The following is a 12,364-nucleotide window of genomic DNA, read 5'->3' as shown; positions in this document are numbered from 1 at the left end:
CTAGGCCTTTGAGGTATAAATTAGGTCACATCCTGATATTGGTTTTTATTAATGTAGACATTTAAAGCTATGTTTTGGAGACATCTCATGTATTTTGATATGTTGTTTCTATTTTTGTCTTTTTTTTTTTTTTCAATTTCTCTGGCTGGAGAAATAGCTAAATGGTGAGAGGACTAGCTGCTCTTCCAGAAGACCCAGCGTTGATTCCTACATCCACCAGGGGATCCAACTCCTCTTCTATTCTCATCTGGAGACTACATACAGACAAAACACCCATACACATAAATAAAATTTAAATTTCTCTTTCAAGTTCTTCATTGTTCAATCAAGTATGTTTAATTTTTCATGTATTTGTGAATTTTCTTCTCCGCTTCAATTATCACCTTATGCCATTTTTTTTTTCAGAAAACATACTTGATATGACTTCAATGTTTTTGAATTTGAGACTTTTATGAGTTAATATACTGGAATATGTTCTGGGTGTATCGATCTGCTATCATTGGGTGAAATGCCATGCAAATCTTTGGTAGGACTATTTGTCCATAATGATTTTATTACTAGCTATCTATTGATTTTTTAAAAGTTTTATTATTTTAATTATGTGTGTGTTTTTGTGTGTGTGTTTTTTTTGTGTGTGTGTGTGTTTGTGCATGTGTATGTGTGTGTGTGCGCGCGCGCGCGCGCACACACACACACACACATTAGTGTGGGTATGTGCATATGAGTGCAGGTGGCCACCAGAGGTGTCAGATCCCTGGGGGCTAGACTTACAGAGGATTGACAGCTACCTGGCATGGGTGCTAGGAATTGAACTCAGGTCCTCTTGGAAGAGAAACAAGTCCTCCTAATTTCTGTGCCAACTTTCCATCCCCAAATCTACATATTCTTTCCACTGTTGATAGAAGAGTGTCAACATTCCTTTCTATTATACTGCTGCTGATTTCCCCTTTCAGGTTTTTTTTTTTATATTTAGGTTTCCTATGTTAGATACATAAATATTTACAGCTGCTATATGTTTCAGTGGATGGGTATATTTATTGTTATATAACATTACTTTCTTTGTGTTACCCTGTTTTCCTTTGGTTACCAATGGCATCCCTCACTTGAAACCTATTTTTGCCCTTCAATCAAAGTCTTTTATAGCAGTCGAATAGCTGTGTCTTATTTTTTATCCATTCAGCCATTATTTCTTAACTGATGCATAAAATGTAAACATTATACATCTTAATGGGGTAGCACTTATGTCTTGAGAGATGTGTAGTTGCATAATGTCTGAATGGGGTTAAATATTATCTATCTTCTCAAATATTTATCATTTCTTTATAAGAGAAAAATTTCAAAAATTTTATTTGAACTTTTAAACACAAATTGCTATTATCTACAGTACCCTACTGTACAATAGCACTTTAGAAATTCTTGTTCCTATCTAACTATAACTTTGTACCCACTGATTAATCTGCCTGCATCCCTCCTCTACTTTTATTCCTCCTGCATTTGATAACCACCATTGAACTATAAGTGTGGGGGGCCATCCCACTCCCACTTTTCTACTGGGTACTCTTAAGCAGGAGCAGCAGGAAATATTAGATAGAAATATAGTTAGAAAGAGACAGACAGAAACACAGGATAGACTCAGGAGGGACTAGATCATTATCCATCGGGCCCTGACTGTATCTGCCAAAGGGCTTTTAAAGGAATGCCCAGTGATGGAGCAAAGGACCTCCCACAGCACAGCCAAGTGCAGATCATCTCAGACCCCAGGTAACCACACAGGTGGTTGAGCCAATAATGCAACCCTGCTATATAAAGCAAGCTCAGAGCTAACTAGGAAACTTTTCTTGGCTCCCAATATAAGTTCCTATGAGATCACAACTTTTGAATCCCACATTAGTGAGGTAATTTGGTTCTTGTGTCTGTGCCTGGTTTTCCTTAATTGTAATCTCCAGTTCCACCTGTGTTATCAAAACCAACTTCATTTACATGGCCAAATAATATTCCATGGTACATATGTGCCTCTTTTTCTTTATTCATTTGTCAGTTGATGGACACTTAAGTTATGTCTTTCATTTGTTTATTTACTTGCTGCCATTTATTTATTTACTTGTTTGTATGTATATGTATATGCATATGTGTACGCAGGCAAATACTCCTTTGTGAACATAGAGGGTAGAAGTGTGCACTGGATCCTTGGGGCTGCAGATATAGGCATTTTGTAGGATGCTGTGATCTGAACTTAATTTGTGTAACAAGCACTCTTAACCACTGAACCATCTCTCCAGACAAATTCTTTTATCTTTTATGTATCTACTACATATCTATTTTTGAGTACCATGTCAGTTACATGAAACAACATGTAATATTAAATTGATAACTGCACTCATACCCCCAAACTCTAAAGTTTTATTTTTCCTGTCACTCATGTTTTAGGACCTTGTGTTGATTAGTTTTATCAACTTAACACAAGTTATAGTCTCCTGGGAATAGGGAAACTGGATTGTAGAATTGCCCCATCAGATTGGCCCATCAGCATGACTGTGAGGGCATTTTTTTAATTGAATGGTGTAAGAAGGACCTGGCCACTATGGGTGGCGCCATCCCTAGGCCAGTGGTCCCAAACTGTATAAGAAATCAAGACATGGGGAACAAGCCAGTAAGCAGCATTTCTCTCTTGTCTCTGCTTCTGTTCCTGCCTTGAGCTCCTGCCTTGGTTTCCCTTGTTGGAGGACTATAACCTATAAGCCAAATTAAGCACCCTTTTCTCCCATTTGTTTTTGGTGATTTTTTTTTTTTTATCACAGTTACAGGGAAACAAACTAGAAAAGGGAAGCAATTCTTAGATTCTTTGATCAGGTGGGAATATTGGCTGTACTCCACATTTGGGTAAGGAGCATTCTGGCCAAGATTTGTAGTCAGTTGACCATGACAGACCTATCCTGAAGTTGGAAGAAGTTGAGAGCTGAAATCTAAAATCAGGTGGGGCTGCAGACTGGGCTCTGTCAATGCGTGGGTTTTCAGACTTTGATCTGTAATTAACTGGGGTCACTGACTGCACTCTTGCTGGGGCATGGGTAAGGATCATTAATCAGATGAGGTTATGGGATGGGTTTTGATGGCACGATTGGACTTTAAACTGGGGTACCTGGCCAGGCAGTGATATACATTGGGCTATCGCAGATGGATGAGTTTGCTGGTCTGGCTCCTTAGGTGGATGAGGCCAAAGGTTACACTCCTCAGCTGGTAGGAGCTACGGGGTTAGCTGTATGATGGTGCATGGCTGCAAGCTAATCTCCACAGCTGGACAAGGTTACAATTCAGTCTCTATGATCAGCTGGGGCTATAGGCCATGTTTCCTAGTCAGTTTTATCTCTGGCTCAACTGTCTATTCCTACAGGGATTGGACTCTGAGACTGGTAGAGTTACTGTATACTCTTTGGTCAGGTAGGCTGGAGTTCATTGGCTTGATTCCTTTTCAAACAAAGGCATATAATAGGGTTTGTAGCCTGGCAAGAATACTGGCTAGGGACTCAAGAAGGGCAAAACTGTCAACTATGCTTCCTAGACTACTGGAATGACTGGTTCAACTCTCAGTGAATTAGAGCTATTGGATAGGTTATCCACCAGCAGGAGAGTGGTACCACTACCCAGATCTGTGATCTGGTTGTTGTGAGCCCCACCTTTCTTCTTTGTTTGTAGTTGTGGCCACCCAGTGACTTAACTCTACAGGGTTCCCAGTGCACTCCAATAGGCAATATATCCTTTTGTGTTTGCTTCCTTTCACCCAGCATGTTTCTGAAATTACATGTTGTTGGATGTATCAGTATTTCCTTTTTATTCCTAAACTTTAGGTTAGATATTATCCAATGTGGATGTAACACAATATGTTTATCCACTCACTAATTGATTAATGTTTTGGTCATTTCCATCTAGGGCTATGAGAATTTGTTGTATATGTGTTTTATGTATTTCTTTTTTATTTACATATCTAAGAGTATAATTTGTGTGAATCATAAAATAAATCAACTTTTTATATTTTATAATGTAGATATCAAACATGTAACAACTATCCTATTATGGTGCATCCTGAAATCAGTAGGATAATTAGACTGGACATTTGAGTTTATGCTGCTGCTTCTCTGAATCCCTTTTCACTGTAGGTATAAGTTTAAGCATGAGATGTGCAATAACTCCTTCTTCCTGTATATTTTGTGATTCCATATATCTTATCTATTCACAATGTCTCATGAATTAGTAGAAGTTCTTATCTGGAGATGAACTATATTTATATCACCAATTCATTTTGATTTTGCCCATTTCTTTGCATTGATTGATGAGATTTTCGTGGTAGTGGCACAAATCAGAGGCATTAAAAAGTGCTTTGGTATTTTAGTTTAAATTGCTATAATTTATCACCCATATAATATGCCAAGACTAATGCTATAAAAGATGAGGGGACCATAGCTAAGTCACTCTAGGCATCTGTAAGGATGCATATTAGATAAGCCAAGTGTCCAACTGTCAAACAACATGCATATATCCATGTGAACCCAGCCACAATCAGGAAACCTCTTAAACTTAACCAAACTGCACACCAGCAGGTTCATATTTTAAAGGCCTTGAAGATATTTCCTTATGTTATTTCTAAATTTTTACTTATGCACCATTTTATGGTAATATTAACAGATATCAATGCAATGCTTACTTGACACATCTTTAGAAAGGGTGCTAGAAGTGAGTTCCTTTGGATAAAAAAGCTAAGGTTAAGAAAATACATTTTAAATAAGTGTAAAGACCACCTCACAAGCATAGCACCACATTGTACACATGAATTAATAGAGAGTAGAAATGCAGCATCAGATAGTTCAAGGGATCAACAAGTAGACTATATTATTTTGTGGCCTCACTAGATGCCTCTAGAATAAACTAGAATCATTTCAGTTCTCATGGAATCCATAGATCCAAGTGATATAAATTCACAAAATGCCTCCACAGATAGGCATGGTCACACCTGCCTGGTGGGACCTAATCACTTCTGCCTAGTCATTTCGGGGTCAAATGTCTCACATAACCCAGGACGGTGGCTTTAGGCAGTTGTGTAAAGAGCATAACACAACCATGTGATCTATGTGCATGTATAGAATAGCCACATGGGCCTGTGTGCTCAGGCACAGCCCAGCCTTTTTAAGCCAGCACCATGACTCCCAGGCCCCCTTCACACACGGCTTTCCGCAGGCCTGTGCACATCTGTCCTGCTGTGGGATGTTCTGTATGTCAAATGTGTTGCTTTGATTGGTCAATAAATAAAACACTGATTGGCCAGTGACCAGGCAGGAAGTATAGGCGGGACTAACAGAGAGGGGAATTGAGAGAACAGGAAGGTGGAGGAAGACACTGCCAGCTGCCACCATGACAAGCAGCATGTGAAGACACTGGTAATCCACCAGCCACGTGGCGAGGTATAGATTTGTAGAAATGCGTTACTTTAAGATATAAGAATAGTTAACAAGAAGTCTGCCATGGCCATACAGTTTGTAAGCAATATAAGTCTCTGTGTTTACTTAGTTGGGTCTGAGCGGCTGTGGGACTGGCAGGTGACAAAGATTTGTCCTGACTGTGGGCAAGGCAGGAAAACTCTAGCTACACACTTCCCCATCCCACACGTGTCTTTCCCCAGGCCTGTGCACATCTGTCCCTCTCCCTTATCTTAATAAAACTCTTGTTAGTGGATTCTGTTGTGTTTCCTGACTTTTCCTCACAGGGTAAGAGCACCTTAAAAACCAACATCTGGTGCTGTGACCTATTGGGCACTTTGGGTGCTCTGCGCCTGGGAACCTGTAAACTGGGGAGTCTGCTCTGTCCGCAACAGCCCACTGTCCATTTGCCTGGCCACAGGACCTTGCATGCAACACTGCTGCTTCGGTTGGTGAGTCCCCCAGTTTTCAGCCAGTGTAAACAGTTTCCTGAATCCGTGGGAATGACCATTGAGTGTCCAGCATCCCACTGAGATTTCTTGAAACTGGGGGGGGGGGAGACCCCAGCCATGGTCTTTATTGACTATGGTTGGCCCCTATCACAGGCTTGAATTTCTAGCCATCTCCCACATCTGCAGTTTGAGATATTCCTTATGGTTGGACCACTGCCTTTGGGTGCATCCTCAGGCTGTGTGAGGCCAATACATTTTTCTGGCTTGATGAAGCAGTAAATGCTGTTCTGGATTCCTGAGGAATCCTTGCCTCATGTAGGCCCCTGCCTTTCAGCTGACGAGCTGTCTGGAAGCCTGTGCCTGGTACAGCTCTGTCCTTAGCCTTAGGGACACCTGGGGCCTTGGCTCAGGATCATGTTTTTGTTTGTTTGTTTGTTTGTTTGTTTTTTGTTTTTTTTTCTGCCTCTCTGCTGCAGACATGTGAAATAAGGCTTCCAATCCCATCAGTCCTACCTCTCCCCTAGGCTGTCTTCTTGAACCTTTAAAACCTCTCAGCTTAATGACTTGCTTAAAGATTCCTAAGCTGATCCGTCTCTGTACTAAGAGATGGCCCAAGTATGCCTTAGAAAATAACAAAAAATGGCTGCCAAGCAGCTCCTTAGATCCTGATATGTTACAGGATTTATCTAATTTCTGCCAGCGAACAGGCAAATGGAAAGAGTTGCCCTATGTCACAGCTTTCTTCTATCTCAGTGCTAAACCGTCTCTTCTGGATTCCTTCTCTCCTGCTCATATGCTCCTAGCTATGCCTGAACCAGACAGTTCTCTGACTCCGGATTCTCTGGCTCTAGATCCTGCTAACGAACCTCCACCTATCCGACCTTCTGCTCCCACCCCTACTCCCAGGGCGTCTGTTCCTTCAGCTCCATCTCTGGATTCCTCTTCTTCTAAAGCCATTTCTTCTTTGGCAGCGGCCATTTCCAAAGGTCCGGCCCTGGCTCCAACCTTCACTCCTCCTGCCACTCACTCTCAGACTGCTGAAGGGCCTGACCCCAACCATTCAAACCCACCAATCATTCTCCCTTTGCAAGAGGTGGCCAGTGTGGATGGACTGATTAAGGTCCGTGTTCCATTTTCTCTCCTAGAACTCCCTCAGATAGAAAAGAAACTGAGTTCTTATACCTCTAATTCTGCTTCATTTATTAAACAGTTTCAATATACAACTCAATCTTATAGTCTCACCTTTCATGACCTATACATGATACTTGCTAATAATCTACTTCCTGAGGAGTGCAGGCAGGTGTGGGAGCAGGCTAGGACTCATGCAGATGAGGTTCACCAGACTAATCCACACACCCTCCAGGAGCTGAGGTGGTTCCTGATCAGGACCCACATTGGGATTATAACACCCAGGGTGGGTTTCTAGCCAGAGATAGGTTTATTATCTGTCTTCTGACAGGCCTCTGTAAGGCTGCGATAAAACCAGTAAACTATGAAAAACTAAAAATGATAAATCAAGATAAGGATGAAAATCTGTCTCACTTCTTAGAGCGGCTCACCAAGGCTCTACTTCAGTTCACTAGATTAGACCCAGAGAGCCCTGAGGGCAGGCAGCTCCTAATGACCCACTTCGTTTCACAGAGCTTCCCTGACATAAGGGTGAAACTTAAACACTTAGAGACCCCACAGGTAGATGGGCTAGTGACAGCATTTAAGGTTTACCATGGGAGAGATGAGAAGGCCCTAAAAAGGAACTGCCAGATGCTGGCACACACTATTCAACCGGCTCCCCGAAAGCCATCTGGTCCCTGTTTCAAGTACGGGAAAGATGGCCGGCCATTGGGTCTGGGCTTGCACCACTGCCCCATGAAGGGCACCAACAAGGCCTTGTCCAAACTGTTACCAAAAGGGTCACTGGTCAGCTGACTGGCCTAATGTCCCAAGCGACATAGGAACGCCAGACGAAGACCACCCTCCGGCTGACTTTCTAGGCTTGACCTACAGCGACGACTGATGCTACCCACTTCCCGCCCCGGCCACTCCCATCGCACACAGGGAACCTAGGGTAGTGATAAAAATAAATGAGCACCCCATCTTGTTCCTTTTGGACATCAGAGCTACCTACTCTGTCCTGAGAGAGTTTTGGGGGCCCACCTCTCCTGCTCGTCTCCCTATTGTCGGGGTTGGGGGAAATCCTTACCTGCCTCATCAGACACCACCACTTAATTGCATTTTCAGAGGCATCCCTCTCACACACACACATTCTTAGTGGTGCCAAGCTGCCCGGTACCTTTAATGGGGAGGGATCTTCTAGCTAAGGTAGGAGCGTCCATTTCTTTCGCTCCACACATTCCCTCATCCCAGACGCTCCAGCAGCTCCCCCCATCCTCCTCCTAGCCACTCACTCTACTGACTCTAACAATTCTTTTCCCTTGCCAGCCTCTCAGGTAGACCCAAAAGTCTGGGATACCCAAAATCCTTCTATCACTAGACACCATCAGCCTATTATTATCCAGCTACAAGATCCTGCCAGATATATCACCCAAGCTCAGTACCCTCTCTCACTCCAGAGCCTAAGAGGACTTAAGCCTATCATTTCTGACCTTCTCAGGAAAAAAAAAAGCTGCTCCACCCAACCTCTTTGCCTTTTAATGCCCCCATATTTGCATTTAAAAAGTCCAATGGAACCTACCACCTGGTTCAAGACCTCCGGCTCATTAACTCTGCAGTGGTCCCCCTCCATCCTGTAGTGCCTAACCCTTATACTCTCCTGTCCACTATCCCTTCAGGAACCTCTCACTTCTCAGTTCTAGATTTCAAGGATGCCTTCTTTTCTATTCCTCTCAGTCCTCAGTCTCAAAATTTCTTTCACCTGGACTGACCCTGACACTCACCGGTCCACACAGCTGACCTGGACTGTTCTGCCACAGGGATTCAGGGACAGTTCACACCTATTTGGTCAGTCTCTGGCCTCTGACCTGCTTTCTCTGTCTCTCCCTGGCTCTAAACTAATACAATATGTAGATGATATTTTACTCTGTAGCCTGTCCTTACAGGTGAGCCAAACTAATACCTCTGCTCTCCTAAATTTCTTATCCAGCCGAGGTTACAGAGTATCTCCTTCTAAAGCTCAGCTGTCTACTCCCCAGGTCTGACTTTCTCAGGAAAAAGCTGCTTTGCCCACCCTCTTCACCTTTTAACACCCCCATACTTGCAGTTAAAAAATTTGGGTCTAACCATTACTCCAACCCACAAGGCTATTACTGTAGACAGAAAGCGTTTAACCCAGTCTCTTGCAGTCCCTTCTACTAAACAGGAGATTCTGTCTTTCCTAGGAATAGCTGCCTTCCTATGGTCTTGGGTTCCATCTTTTTCTCTCCTTGCTTGCCCCTTATACGAGGCAGCTCAGGGCTCTCCACATGAACCCCTCCCCCATCCTGTCACTAAACTTTTCCAGAAGTTCCAACAGACTCTTCTCCAGGCCCCAGTGCTTCACCTCCCAGACCTAACCCATCCCTTCTCCCCCTATGTAGCAGAGAAGAAGGGATTTGCCCTGGGAACAAAAGGGCATCAGCTGGGACCCTCCTTTGCACCTGTAGCCTGTCAAAGAAGTTAGACCTTACCAGTCAGGGCTGGGCACCTTGCATGCATGCCTTAGCAGCTGCTGAGCTTCTTATTGAGGAATCAAAGAAGCTAAGCTTTGGGTCACCTATTATTGTCTTCTCTCACCATAATCTGTCCCATCTCTTAACTTATAAAGGCTTACAAACTTTACCTCCTTCCTGGGTTCTTTCTCTCCAGGTGGCATTACTAGAGGATGCCACACTCAGTTTCTGGACTTGTCCACTTAGTATTTCAAGCCTCCTCCTTCAACCTAATGCTAACTATTCTCCTTCTCATTCCTGCACTGAAACCTTAGAGGAACTGTTACCTCACCCTTCACACGTACAGGAGGGCACATTGTCTCAGGCCACTTATATATGGTATACAGATGGCAGCTCCTTTTTGTATGAAGGGAACCATAAAGCAGGTTATGCCATAGTGTCAGATACTGAGGTAATAGAGGCACAGGCATTACCCACACAAACCACTAACCAATAGGCTGAGCTGATAGCTCTCACCCGTGCCTCCAATTGGTACAGGGACAATCCCTAAATGTTTACACAGACTCCAAATATGCTTTTCATATCCTCCTGTCCCATGCTGCTATTTGGAGGGAGCATGGCCTTCTCACAACAAAAGGGGGATCCATATTTAACTCAGGCCAAATAATGTCCATGCTGGAGCCTTCCCACCTCCCCAAGGCTATAGGAATTGTTCACTGCTGGTCTCATTAGACTGATAGCTCTATCATCTCTAAGGGAAACCATCGGGCTGACCAGGCAGCCAGAACAGCGGCCCTCCAGGGCCAAGTCTCACCTCACCGACCACAGGGAATCCATACAGTGCAGCTTACACCCTCACAGGGAACCCCTGACACTATGCAAATTCTTTCTTATCTACACCAACTCTTTCACCCTAATAATCTTGCTCTGTCTCCATTCATAAAAGCCCACCTGCAGCCCACCTCTGAGGATTTACAATTCTTAAGAACTATTACTGCCTCTTGTGAGATCTGCCAAAAAACAGATCCCAATACCAAGTACAGAAGTCATCCTTTTCCCACTCACCAGGCTAGAGGTTCCCTTCCAGGGACTGACTAGCAGCTCGATTTTACCCATATGCCCACCATCAGGAAAGTTAAATATCTCCTCATGATGGTAGACTCATTTTCAAATTCGGTGGAGGCATACCCGGTTTCTAATAAGTGGGCTCAGACAGTTGCAGATCTTCTTCTCTGAGAAATTATTTCTTGGTTTGGGGTTCCTGCTTCTCTTCAGTTTGACAATGGCCTGGAGTTCACCTTGCAGATTTCCCAGACACTAGCTAAGGCTCTTAACATTCCTTGGCATTTTCATATCCCATACCATCCTCAATCCTCAGGAAAAGTGGAGGGTACCAACTGGTCTTTAAAACCTACTCTTTTTTTTTTTCAGAGCTGAGGACCAAACCCAGGGTCTTGCACTTGCTAGGCAAGCGCTCTACCACCAAGCTAAATCCCCAACCCTAAAAACTATTCTTACTAAGATGTCACAGGAACTTCACCTTGACTGAGTAAGATTATTGCCTCTAGCTATTCTCAGGCTCAGGGCTCTTTCTAAAAAGCCTCTTTCAATTTCTCCATTTGAACTAATGTATGGAAGGAAGGCCAGTTCTAACACCAAGTCTTTTATCCAACCCTCCAACTGTTCCAGATAGCCTGTTAATTCCCCTTTTATGTCACCTAAGGTCTATTCTATGGAGCTATGTGGACTGTTCACTGCCTCAGCCGTGTGACAATCCTTGCCCATCTCCAATACACATTGGGGATCAGGTTCTTCTCTCCCCTCCAGGTCAGCACCCTTCACCTCTTTCCCCTAAGTGGCAGGGACCCTTCAAAGTAATTCTTGTAACCCCTACAGCTGCTAAACTCGAGGGCTTTCCTCACTAGGTCCACCTGTCTCATCTAAAACCTTTTATCTCACCTCCATCCCAGATTTCTTCATATACAGTAAAACAAACAGGGCCTTGTACTCTCAAGCTCCAGAGGACATCAGGATCCACTGCCTTGTCACCAATTCCAGAGGAATAAGGTATCACCTCTCCCTTTCCCAACTAAGGCCCACAGAGCCGGAGGAAAAAGGACCATCAAAAATAAAAATATCCAGGCAGTAAGGAAAAAAAAAACAAAAACAAAAATAAAACAGTAATAATCAAAAGATATTTACACTCCCAGACCCAAAAATGTCTGGGCTCTGCAAAAACAGACTCTAATGTAACAGTCTATCATTGTTAAATGCTCAGCAACTTATTACCTGTGTTTCCTGAATGCTAAACTAATGAAGGGAACAGGTACCTTGAATAAACTACCTCTAATAAAGCTTGTCTCAGGTAAAGAATTAAGCAGAGTACTAAAACACCATAATAATCACTACTAATTTTTTCACAGCCACTTCTTAACATGTCCAAAATTTTTTTCAAGTTCTGGAAAACAGCTTAAATCCATCTGGACAGGCCAGATCTACCTCAGATAAATGCCAACTCCCCTGGTCTAGGAACACTCCAAAAAATAAAATAATGATTCTTTTTTTCTCTAAGCTTTTCTGTGTCACAAGTATCTTGTCAGACAAAAGGTTCCCAGCCACAGCCACAAGGGATGGACAGCTCCAGAGCAAAGGATGATAGACAGCCCATCATCCCAGGACTTCAGAAGCTCCCCTCCCCATTCCCCCAAGAGCCAACTGATGTCCACCAGTCAGCCGGAAGCAGTCTTTGAGAGAAACGATGCCCCATACCCACTCATCTGCCATTTAAAAAAAAAAAAAACAAAGAGTCCAGGACTCACAACATGCCCCCACAATTGGG

This window comes from Peromyscus leucopus, chromosome X (genome assembly GCF_004664715.2).
Source record: "Peromyscus leucopus breed LL Stock chromosome X, UCI_PerLeu_2.1, whole genome shotgun sequence".
NCBI lineage: Eukaryota > Metazoa > Chordata > Mammalia > Rodentia > Cricetidae > Peromyscus > Peromyscus leucopus.
Note: the sequence above shows the minus strand (reverse complement) of the source record.